This window comes from Pan paniscus, chromosome 7, assembly GCF_029289425.2.
Source record: "Pan paniscus chromosome 7, NHGRI_mPanPan1-v2.0_pri, whole genome shotgun sequence".
NCBI lineage: Eukaryota > Metazoa > Chordata > Mammalia > Primates > Hominidae > Pan > Pan paniscus.
In genome coordinates, this window is record NC_073256.2 from 90,438,180 (window position 1) to 90,450,821 (window position 12,642).

At 36.0% G+C, this 12,642-nt stretch overlaps 1 protein-coding gene across 1 annotated transcript in view; it reads left to right on the top strand.

Moving 5' to 3' along the window:
• Window positions 1-12,642, top strand: part of PI15 (peptidase inhibitor 15) — a 242,207-nt gene that overhangs the window by 82,673 nt on the left and 146,892 nt on the right. The window contains exons 2-3 of the mRNA XM_055116666.2: window positions 6,923-7,000; window positions 8,150-8,226. The gene's annotated coding sequence lies outside the window, so the exon portion shown is untranslated. The remainder of the gene's footprint in view (window positions 1-6,922; window positions 7,001-8,149; window positions 8,227-12,642) is intronic.

Sequence of the window (12,642 nt, forward strand, 5' to 3'; positions counted from 1 at the left end):
CATCTCAATACTAATGTTGAATATAAATGGCCTAAATGCTCCACTTAAAGGATGCAGAATGGCAGAATAGATACAAATTCACTAACCAAGTATCTTCTTTCTTCAAGAGACTCACCTAACACATAAGGACTTACATAAATTTAAGGTAAAGGGGCAGAAAATGTTATTCCATGCAAATGGACACCAAAAGTGAGCAGGAGTAGCTATTCTTACATCAGAAAAAAAAAAACTTTAAAGCAATAACAGTTAAAAAAGACAAAGAAAGATATTATGTACTGATAAAAGTCATTATATAATCACTAGTCTAACAGGAAAATATCACAATCCTAAATATGTATGCACTTAAAACTGGAGCTCCCAAATTTATGAAACAATTACTACTATACCTAAGAAATGAGATAGACAGCAACACAACAATAGTGGGGGACTTCAGTACTCCACTGACAGCACTAGAGAGGTCATCAAGACAGAAAGTCAACAAAAAACAATGGACTTAAACTATACCCTAGAATAAATTAACTTAACAGATATTTACGGAATGTTCTACTTAACAACTGCAGAACATACAGTCTTTTCATCAGCATATGGAACATTCTCCAAGATAAACCATATAATAGGCCACAAAACAGGTCTCAACAAATTAAAGAAAATCAAAATTATATCAAATACTTTCTCAGACCACAGTGGAAAAAATTTGAAATCAACTCCAAAAGGAACCCTCAAAACCATGCAAATACATGAAAATTAAATAACCTGCTCCTGAATAATCGTTGGATCAATAATAAATTCAAGATCAAAATTAAAAAATTATTTGAACTGAACGATAATAGTGACACAACCTCTCAAAACCTCTGGGATACAGCAAAGGCAGTACTAAGAGAAAATTTCATGGCATTAAATGGCTACATGAAAATGTCTGAAACAGCACAAATAAACAATCTAAGGTCACACCTCGAGGAGCTAGAGGAACAAGAACAAACTAAAACCCAAACCCAGCAGAAGAAAAGAAATAACCAAGATCAAAGCAGAAGTAAATGAAATTGAAACAAAAAAACACAAAAATTAAATTAAACAAAAGATGTTTTTTGAAAAGATAAATAAAATGGGTAGAACATTAGTGAAATTAATCAAGAATAGAGGAGACAAGATCCAAATAAGCTGCATTAGAAAAGAAATGGAAGATATTACAAACAATACCACAAAAATACAAAACATCATTCAAGCCTACTATGGACACCTCTAATTGCACAAACTAGGAAACCTAGGGGAGATACATAAATTCCTGGAAATATACAGCCCTCCTAGATTAAACCAGGAAGAAATAAAAACTCTGAACAGACCAGTAGCAAGCAGCAAGATTAAAATGGTAATTTTAAAAATGCCAAAAAAAAAAAAGTCCAGGACCAGATGGTTTCACAGCTGAATTCTATCAGACATTCAAAGAAGAATTTGCACCAGTCCTTTTGACACTATTCCACAAGATAGAGAAAGAGGGAATCCTCCCTAAATCATTCTATAATAATGATAAATCATTATCACCGTAACACCAAAACCAGGAAAGGACATAACAGAAAAGAAAACTACAGACTAATATCCCTGATGAACATACATGCAAGAATCCTCAACAAAATACTAGTTAACTGAATCCAATAACATACAAAAAAGATAATCCACCATGATCAAGTGGGTTTCGTACCAGAGATGGACAGATGGTTTAACATATGCAAGTCAATAAATATGATACACCACATAAACAGAATTAAAAACAAAAATCACATGAACATCTTAATAGACTCAGAAAAAGCATTTGACAAAATCCAACATCTCTTTATGATTAAAACCCTCAGTAAAACTGGCCTAGAAGGGACATATCTTAAGGTAATAAAAGCCATCTATGACAAATCCACCGCCAACATTATATTGAACAGGGAAAGTTGAAAGCATTCCCCTGAGAACTGGAACAAGACAAGGATGCCCACTTTTACCACTTACATTCAACATAGTACTGGAAGTCCTACGCAAAGCAATCAGACAAGAGAAAGAAAGAAAGAGCATCCAAATCAGCAAAGAGGGAGTCAAACTGTTGCTGTTCACTGATGATATCATCCTATTCTTATAAAACCCTAAAGACTCATCTGAAAAGCTCCTGAAACTGATAAATGAATTCAGTAAAGTTTCAAAATACAAAATTAATGTACACAAATCAGTAGTCCTGCTATACACCAACAGCGACCAAGCTGAGAATCAAATCAAGAACACAACCTCTTTAACAACAGCTGCAGAAAATAAAAACAAAAACAAAAACAGAAAACAAAACAAAAAACCTTAAGACTATACCTAATCAAGGAGGTGAAAGACCTCTACAAGGAAAGCTACAAAACACATTGATGAAAGAAATCATAGACAACACAAACAAATTAAAATGCATCCCATGCTCATGGATGGGTAGAATCAATATTGTGAAAATGACCATGCTGCCAAAAGCAATCTACAAATTCAATGCAATTCCAATCAAAATACCACCATCATTCTTCACAGAACTAGAAAAAATAATCCTAAAATTTATACGGAACCAAAAAAGAGCTCATGTAGCCAATGCAAAACTAAGCAAAAAGAACAAATCTGGAGGCATCACATTACCCGACTTCAAACCATACTGTAAGGCCATAGTCACCAAAGCAGCATTGTACTGGTACTAAAAATAGGCACACAGACCAATGGAACAGAATAGAGAACCAGAAATGAAGCCAGATACTTAACAGCCAACTGATCTTTAACAATACAAACAAAAACAAAGTCGGGGAAAGGACAGCTTATTTAACAAATGGTGCTGGGATAATTGGCTAGCCGCATGTAGGAGAATGAAACTGGATCCTCATCTTTCACCTTATACAACAATCAACTCAACATGGATCAAAGGCTGAAATCTGAAACCTAAAACCATAAAAATTCTAGAAGATAACATTGGAAAAACCCTTCTAGACATTGGCTTAGGCAAAGACTTCATGAACAAGAACCCAAAGGCAAATGCAACAAAAACAAAGATAAATAGATGGGACTTAATTAAACTAAAAAGCTTCTGCACAAGAAAAGAAATAATCAGCAAAGTAAACAGATAACCCACAGACTGGGAGATAATCTTCACAAACTATGGATCTGAGAAAGGACTAATATACAGAGTATACAAGGAACTCAAACAAATCAGCAAGAACAAACCAAACAATCCCGTGAAAAGGTGGTTTAACATATCTTTTCACTCATAAGTGAGAGCTGAACAATGAGAACACATGGACACAGGGAGGGGAACAACACACACCAGTGCCTCTTAGGGGGTGGGAGGCAAGGGGAGGAAACTTAGAGGATGGGTCAATAGGTGTGGCAAAGCACCACGGCACATGTACACCTGTGTAACAAACCTGCATGTTCTGCACAAGTATCCTGGAACTTAAAGTAAAATAAAATGAAACATAAAACAAGAAAAGAAAGAAAAGGGTTAAGAACATGAATAGACAATTATAAGAAGAAGATACACAAATGGCCAACAAACATATGAAAGAATGGTCAACTTCACTAATGAGCAGGGAAATGCAAATCAAAACCACAATGTGATACCACCTTACTCCTGCAAGAATGGCCATAATCAAAAAAGCAAAAAATAATAGATGTTGGCATGGATGTAGTGAAAAGGGAACACTTTTACACTGTTGGTGGGAATGTAAACTAGTATAGCCGCTATGGAAAACAGCATGGAGATTCCCTAAAGAACTAAAAGTAGATCTACCATTTGATCCAGCAATCTCAATACTGGGTATCTACTCAGAGGAAAAGAAGTCATCATATGAAAAAGATACTTGCACACGCATGTTTATAGCAGCACAATTTGCAACTGCAAAAACATGGAACCATCCCAAATGCGATCAATGAGTGGATAAAGAAAATGTAGTATGTGTATGTGTGTGTGTGTATATATATATATATACACCATGGAATCATACTCAGTCATAAAAAGGAACAAAATAATGGCATTCGCAGCAACCTGGATGGAATTGGAGATCAATATTCTAAGTGAAGTAACTCAGGAATAAAAACAAGCATCGTATGTCCTCACTCACAAGTGGGAGCTAAGCTATGAGGATGCAAAGGTGTAAGAATGATACAAAGGACTTTGGGGACTTGGGGAAAGGCTGGGAGGTGGGGCGAGGGATAAAAGACGACATATTGGGTACAGTGCACACTGTTCGGGTCACGGGTGCATGATAATCTCACGATAATCTCAGAAATCACCATTGCTGTAACCTAACATCAACTTTTCCCCAAAAACCTGTTGAAATTTAAAAAATACAATTAAGTGGAAATGGTTTCTATATGGTAAAATGCCATGTAAGTCTTTGTTTGTATAACATTTCTTTTCCAAGTGTTTTCGATTTTAAACAACCCATACTTAGAATAATACTTGATTTAACTAACTATAGTTTTGGAATATATTGTGTTTGGTCTTTGGTTAGCTATGTTAACTAAAATTCATTAAGTGCTAACCCATTTATCAACCATTTTGCTAAGAATAATCTCATTTAATTCTTCTAACAATGCTATGATGAAGGTAAAATCATTTTACCAATGAGAGAACCAAAGTATACATAGGGATATGAGATGGTTTTTAAACTGCCAGTATACTACATTATTACATGTATATAGATAGACAATGGTGGAGCTTAATGTATGAGCACGTGCTGTGCTGTGTATATGTATGTGTGTGCATACGTATTATACATACAGAAATACATAAATATCTACAACAGGGAAACCTGCTTATCAGCAAAGTATGCTGCTACAGACATATAAGGTATACATAACTAAATATAAATTTGGAGTAGTTAATTTTGGAAATCATCTACGATGTGTGAAACGCCATGTTCAATGCTCTAAACCAGTTTTGCCTTGTAGAAGTTTAACATGAGCCGTATATGTCATGTAAACTTTTCTGATAGCCACATTAAAAGAGTAATAAAACAGGTGAAGTTAATTTAATAACAATACTAGCTATATCAAATGATTTCAATCCCTATTTCCCTTACAAACACAAGAAAAAATAATTGATAGAAAAATTAAATCACTATTTTATATTACAAAATCAAGGCTAACTTTTCAGTTTTAAAAGTTTCTGCTTTTGATATTGATGGGCTGCTGTGGGCAGTCTACACTTATAGATCACTAGCCTTGTGATGGAAGGCTCTCATTTCTGAGACAGCTGATTGTATTTTTTGTGCAATCCTTGATGAAAAAATAATGGATGTTTTTTCAGTTTTTTTCTGAACTATATTTGTAACCAACCCATGACTGTATCCTCTCCAGGTATATGTTCTATCCCACTAAATTCCAAAGCAAAGTGATTATTAATTATTTAAATTCCACAAATATGTATTGATGTTCTCTTCTATGTTAAGTACAGATATAATTCTGAAATAGCTTTTTCACTGGTGGAGCTAATAGTCTATACTAAAGGAAAGATAAATAAATATATAATAAAATGCAGTAAGTGATTTGTTTCTAAGATATCACACAGAAATACAGTATAAGAGCACTTTTCTCCTGTACCTTTACTTCTTTCAAACCTACTACATGAGATAGTAAGACACAGTTGCTTAGAGAATAAAGAAAACTGTGGCCATTGCCTGAAAGGAATGAAGTTTGATGCTTTGGTGAATGAGAATTTGATAAATATTTAGAATCTTCTGTACACTTCTTATCTGAGGATGTTCTTAGTTTAAAAAACATTTAAAACTCAAGGTAATGCATGCAGTGTGAAATTATCAAATTTTGTTTTATTATCAACTTTTAAACTTATTATTGAATAGATGGATATTAGAACATTTTTTAAAATGTAGTAAGCATTTGGTTAGTTTTGCTAGCCACCATTCAAGCACTGTTTCTACTTGGAGAGAATGCTTCATTGTGCAGGGGTTGGAAGTCAATAGTATATTCCTTCTCCATACTCCGGGGCAGTCAGGGCTTGGACATATGACCTATGCTCAGCCAAGGTAGAGTCCAGTGGCTCCATAGAGGGTGTTTAGTTGGGGTGGCACCAATGGTGGCATCCTAACTAGACTGTTCCTAGGTTATGACATTGGCTTTTTTCTTGACTGCCATGTCTCTTTTGCTTCTTGTCATTTTCTGAGCCATTCTTTTCATTTTCTGAGCTATTTTCCAGCATTCCTGTTGATTCTGTGAACTACTAATAGTCTACTAAATAATTTGATTTTGAAATCAATTAGCCAAAGTCAGTTTTATGCATTTACAATCAAGGATTTAACTTCTATGGTGCTTGGCACCAGAAAGTCAATGGTCTCAAAACCCCAGGGAGAGAAGAACCTTATCTCTGGTTAACCTGGAATTGCAGGCAGTGAAAAATCCAGTTAATGTCCGGTGAGTTTCTGGTAGCTTATGGCATGCAATGACAAAACAACTAATTACCACTTGTGGTTACCAGTAATGAGGTTTCAATGAAAGGTAAATCTTTGAGGCATTGCATTGATATAATACTAGAGAAAAATTAAGGTCATACAATTTCCAGGATGCCAGAACGGGTGTTTGCTTCTAATGGAAATAGGTAAAAATAGAGAGGGCACAGGTTAAAGTTCAAAATTTTTGACTCAAGGTATAAAACCTAGGAACTTTCCATCATTACACTAAAATAATTTATTTTCTGCTGCAGCTACAGTGTTGAAAATCAAATGCAAAAGATTGAAAATGCAGATTGTCAAACGCATTTATAGGAGTTCACAGAAATGCCAGGTCTTCCATGTGAAAGCGATTTTGATTAAGAAGGGATAAAAGAATATGCATAGTTATATTGGATGATATCAAAAGATACAATGACCTTGATGTACTTTGTACCCTAACTCTCACTACCTTCCTTTGCCAGCTGAAGCTATGCCATCTTTTATGCCTGATGAGGCAGTTTCATCTGATTTGAAGATGATGAAGAAAAGTTCTTTGCAAGGTAAGTCAGTTCTTCTGAAGACTTGCCTGTACCTCAATGTCTGCACACATCCTACTAGAATTGGGGAATGGAATATAAATGAAAGCCAGATTCAAAGCTTTAAGCCTAAGAGGAGGAGATTTCACCACATTCAAAGTTAAAACCTAAAAAGAGAAGATTTCACCCCAAAGAAATAAAAAGAACTGGACAATTATTTTAACAAAACTTTGGGAGATATGTGTGAGAAGATATTCTGAAGTACCAAGAAAGGAAGAGCACTACATTAGACTGAATTTAATAATCAATTCAATCAAAGTGTTTTCTTGGCCAAATGGCTAAAATCTGGATTAAAACATGGCCCATGCTAAAGTTTAGATGCCCAAAATTCCTTGGCATGATGTATAAGGAAATAACCCAAAGGTAATGAGCAATAGAATTGATTGTGATAGACTCACCTATCCTAACCATGCTTGTTAAGAGGGTTCAGAAGATATCCTCTTCACCAAGGCCTTGATAAATATATTGGTGAGAGGGGTATTACGTTCTCTGAAAAGTCCTGCAACGTTTTGGATGTTGAAGGGGGTCCTGCAATTGAAAATGAGTTCCCTAATGTCAATGGGGTGGAAAGATCCTAGAGTAGCAGAAGTCACATAAGAATATTCAACAATCAGAAAAAAAGTGGACGTGGCTACTATGATAGGTAATCAGAAGGGCCTTGCCCTTGGGGATTGTTGGTAGTGTAAGAGTACATAGGACTGATGGTGACCAAATCTTGTGATGCCTAAGACTCAGGTAGGTCCTGAGAATGGAATTCCAAAATCTAAATCAGTTCACAGGATCAGAGCTCTTATAATAAATATAGACTTAAGGAAGGATGCATCAGTACCATAATAAGTACATACTGTGAATCTTTATTTTAATCTTCCTCAAAGAAACCTATGGTCTTTTACCAAATGATTATGCACTAGGGAATGGGAAATACCTAAAGTTTTCAGAGCCTATTGCATGCTGGCTCCAAGCTAACAATAATTCCTAGGCACCCAAACGATGACTGTACTCCATGGATAACAGCAGGATTTAGGGCAATCAGGAGATAAATGGAATTGTGACCCATCCCCCTTCATGATGGGATTACTGTTATCTCAGCTATATTCTGCTATTGTTTTTCAGGTTGCTTATTGAATATTACTGGGAAAACAGGAAAATTAGGAGGAATGTTCTGGAGTGATTTATCTTTTTCATCAGGGGTGAGTAGAATTTCTGCTATGCTGTGGGATCTGGAAGTCATGTGGATGAAAGTCAAGTGATCTCTTTTGGTCCCCTTTCATACCACCATGAGTCTAGTCAAAGCTGATAGCGGGCTAATACAGCCTTATAAATTGTGGATAGCTGAGGATTAAGCATCCTTAGGAATACAAATGTGTATTTCCAATGATACCCATCAGGTAGCACTGATAAGCACCGGTGCTACCATATTACAGTAAGTGGAGATCCTGTACTTGGAGGAATTTAGTAATTTATCAGATTATGGATTGCCTACTTTTGGAGAGGAGTAGTTATATTTTGGGTTGTAAAAGGGATATTTGAGTAGGGTGGTAACTCTTTTGAGGGAAAGGTAAGAATAGGAGGAAGGGAACATCTGGCTAATGGGAAACATATATCTATATGGGAATAGATATGTGATTTTTTTTCTATTAATTTTCTAAAATTTATTTCTTTTCATGGGTATCTGCAATGTGTGGAACTTACTGGAAAGCAGAGGTCCTTTCCCCACTAAAGAAGGCCTTAAGAGACAAATATTTTCTTTCTATACTTCTTGGCAATGAGAGCATTGGCATGTGATCAATGCTTGGTTGTTCCTTCGGGACAGTGCATCTTGAGGAAGTGACCAAGGGACACATGCAATAGTTTTATGCTTCTTGCCTCACTAACATCCATGTGTGCCAAAGATAGATGTAGTCTTTCCAGGCACTAACTACAGAGAATAAAACTATGATCTCCTGGGAGGTGTCAGGAGGGTAGTAGTCATCTGGCCATAGGAGATCCAGCAATTTCTTTTTCATATAGACTTCCATTCCTCCTATCCTCAGCCCTCAGACTTTCCCCTTTTTCTTTTTACTAAATCTGATGCCTACAGGCCTCTCTGGGATTTCTTCAGGGTGAATCAACTTTATTCTCCTCAGGATCCCAAAGTGGGGATAACTGCACTTAGAATTACAGTGCTGTCACTCAGCTACCTCAGTAATCTCTCTCCTACACTTCTCATCTTCCAAAACTTGGTTGAAATGTTTCATCTACTGAGATCTCCCAAATGGTTTATCTTTTTTGACTTGATAAACATTTCATTTAAGGAAATTTTGGAAGAACTTCAGGAGGCAGAGGAGAAAAATACATATTGGCAACATATCAAGTTTAACATTGCAATCTTCACAAACTATCCTCTTTCAATGGTTAGGATAAGTATGGCAGGATAATTGTATTGTTAAAACATGTCCAGAAGTTAACTGTGAATAATATCACTGTGCTCTAAAGCATAGGGCCACATCATTATTGAAAGTTGCACTGGTCATGATGGTATAGCAGCTCAGCTGAACTTCCTTTACTTTTATTCTTTCTTTTTTTTTTTTCCAGTGGAAGATGTCAGGATGTCAGGATCTTCCACTAAATGGGGCAACTTTTGCATCAGAGTTTGATTGACTACTGTTAATGTCTGTCTCAATTTTGATTTCTAATTTAGACAATATTACAAGAAAATCCAGTCTAGGGACATGCCAAAAGTTTCATAGGAAAAAATTATTTAATTGAGTTTTTATGTTTGCCAAAACCCACTCAGTTAAAATACTTTGCAGACATTTTTTTTTCTAGTAAAATTAAAAGTATTTAACGTTCTTCCATATGTTTCAGGTTGAAAGTTGATGTACTAACCCTTTCTCTTCAGCCTCTCTAAAAAGTAAATAACCTCAAAAATAGAACTGGATGTAAAAATCATATATTTTCATTCTAAGATTGATACTTAAGGTCGTTTCCAAATACCACTACTCTGGCTGAATTTATGGCCTTTTGATGCCCCAGACTGTTTCCTTTTGAGGACTCTGACCAAGAGTCTGATCTTTCTATAGTTGGCCTGTGAGATTTGAAAGGGAAAAGCCTTCAGTAAAACATAGAGATGGTGCTTGTAGTCAAGGGATACGACCTCAGGCAGAAAAAAGGGGGAAAAAAAGACCATGTCAGTTTCTACTTCCAAGAAAAGCTGGTTGCTGTTTTGATAACAGTAATGTCCCTTTAGTTCAAAGTTACCAGCTATCAAAACAAGTTGCAGTCCATAGCAGACTAACTCCTTTCCCTTACAGAGAAGCAGATTCTAGTGTAACTGGGTCCAAATAAAAATATATTTACGAGAAAACTAGGCCCATGGATAGCAAGCAGAAATCAGAAAAAAACTGAACTTCTGAAATGTTCGGGAAAAAAAATATCATATGCTGTTTATATCCCTACAACTAAGATATCATTAGAAAAATTGTGTTAGAAGGAAATAAAATTCTAAAAGACGACACATCAAGGAGACAGGGTAATAGAAATTAAGTATCTATTAAAGTAAAATACAGAATCACTCCATCACATGTGTTAACTGTTCAGCAAAGCAGTTCTGCTCTGCAGTTGGTATGAGGTTTGAGCAGGAAGTATTATTGTCTGGCGTCAGAGCCAGGGCAGGATCCAGCTTGAACCTCCAAGTCATTTCACAAGGAAATATGAAATTGCAGAACAGTGTGGGTGGGCAATGGACATGACCTGACTTTCATTTATTAAATAAACACAGACTTGAGTAGTTGTACTTCTGAGAGCATTAGCAGTGGCATTGCCAAGGTATAGCACTTGGGGAAGAGGGAGTTTTGTCCCTTCATAAATCTCCATGAGCAACCCCCTCTAAGTCATCCCTCATAAATTTACAATCTAAGTAATCTAAGTAAAATCAAGTGTGCTTGCTCTGTAATGTAGCTTCAAGGCAAATTAATTAGCCTTCACTTCCAAAAACCTTCTCACTCCTAAGTCCTTTCTATAGCGAAATTCACGAGCTGCCAGTGTTAGTCCAACTCCCAAGATTATGTGCAATGTTGGTTCTTGCACGAACCAGAGCACGAGGGGCCTCCTTGGTCTCCAGTTCTCTTGTATCATTGTTTCATTTGCTGGCAGCGAGAGCAGGTAAAGAAAACCATAGTGTTTGTGTAGTATAAAAGATGACTTCTTTAAGATGTGCAGACAGCAAAATCCATGCTTAACCAATTGTAAAAATAAGAAAACCTGAAAACAATTACTAATCTATTTATACATGTAAAAACTGGAAAATGAATTCTTAGTATATGGACTGGACAGCTCTCAGAAAATTTTTTTTCACAAGCTTCTTGGCGGGGAAGGGCATATTCTGCTTCTAGGCAGAAATGAAGTCGTGGGGGAGGATTTGCAAGTGCGTGAAGTGGATGCACACGGGTGAGGCGTGCCCATTTTAGGTCAAATGCACTTTTCTAAAATGTATTGGTTAAGAAATAAAAAGAGTACCACAGAATTTCATCACATCCCACTATTGCATTTTCTAATTATGGTGTTTGTCAATGTGACTAGTGAAAATTCAATATTTATAAAATAACTACATTCTAAGCCTGTGATGCACAGTCAGTGTTTGAATCAGAGAATTTGTGAGTTAAAATTCCCTCCCATGTAGATATCTGTCATCACCTGAAAGCTCTTACCATCTGATCTAAATATGTGAGGCACTGCTGGGTGCTATATTGTTACATTGAGTGTTTGAGGTTGGAAATAATTTTAAAACCGATTGAGTCTAATGGCCACATCTGCCCAGGAGAGGCTGAAAGTCTTCTTCAGAATACACCCATGCTGACAGAGTGATAGCCACTGTTATAAATAAAAAGTCTGTGAAATAAAAATAAAATACATAAAGCAATTAGGATAGTATCGATATGGTAGAGTCTGAAAGGTATCAAGAAAGCTACAAAGTCAGACAGGTTAAGCAACCAGAATTCATTTTCTTGTTTAGTCACTCAAAATATTCTTTTTCTAGCCACAATGTTGCAACCAGTTTTATAGATTTGTGCCCTCATAGTATGCAACTCTTTGTAGTCTTTGGACTTTTTTTTTTAACTGCAACTGGGGCTATTGGGCTATTTTCATAAACTGTCACTTAACTGGGCAAAATTCCAGTCCAGATGCTCCTGGAGTGTTTTTATGTATGAGACATTGTCTGCTTATTAAGGCTTGTCTGTAATTTCAGTTAAACTGTTGAGTGGACATTGTTGCTTACAGAAGTTAGAAGATACCAGAGAAAGAATGGACAATTTTTGTGAGAAACAAGCAATTCTCTGATGTTTGAGATAATATTAAATAAATCAACCGGAGATGATGATGGATTAACTAATTAAGGGATCCACGTAGTCTTTACAAAGGCACCCAGGAGGTGCTTATAATATCCTTGAGGATGGATGTCTTTATGATGCAAACAGTGAAAAGAACTTCCCTTGGAAGAAGACAAGATGAAAGAACTTTGTCTAAGTTCCAAATGGAAATGGAACTCCCCCATTAAAAGTTAAAAAAAGTAAAGAGGAAGACCTAGGGGAAGTTCTTCAATAGAGAGTCTTTGGCTTTCTCAATCT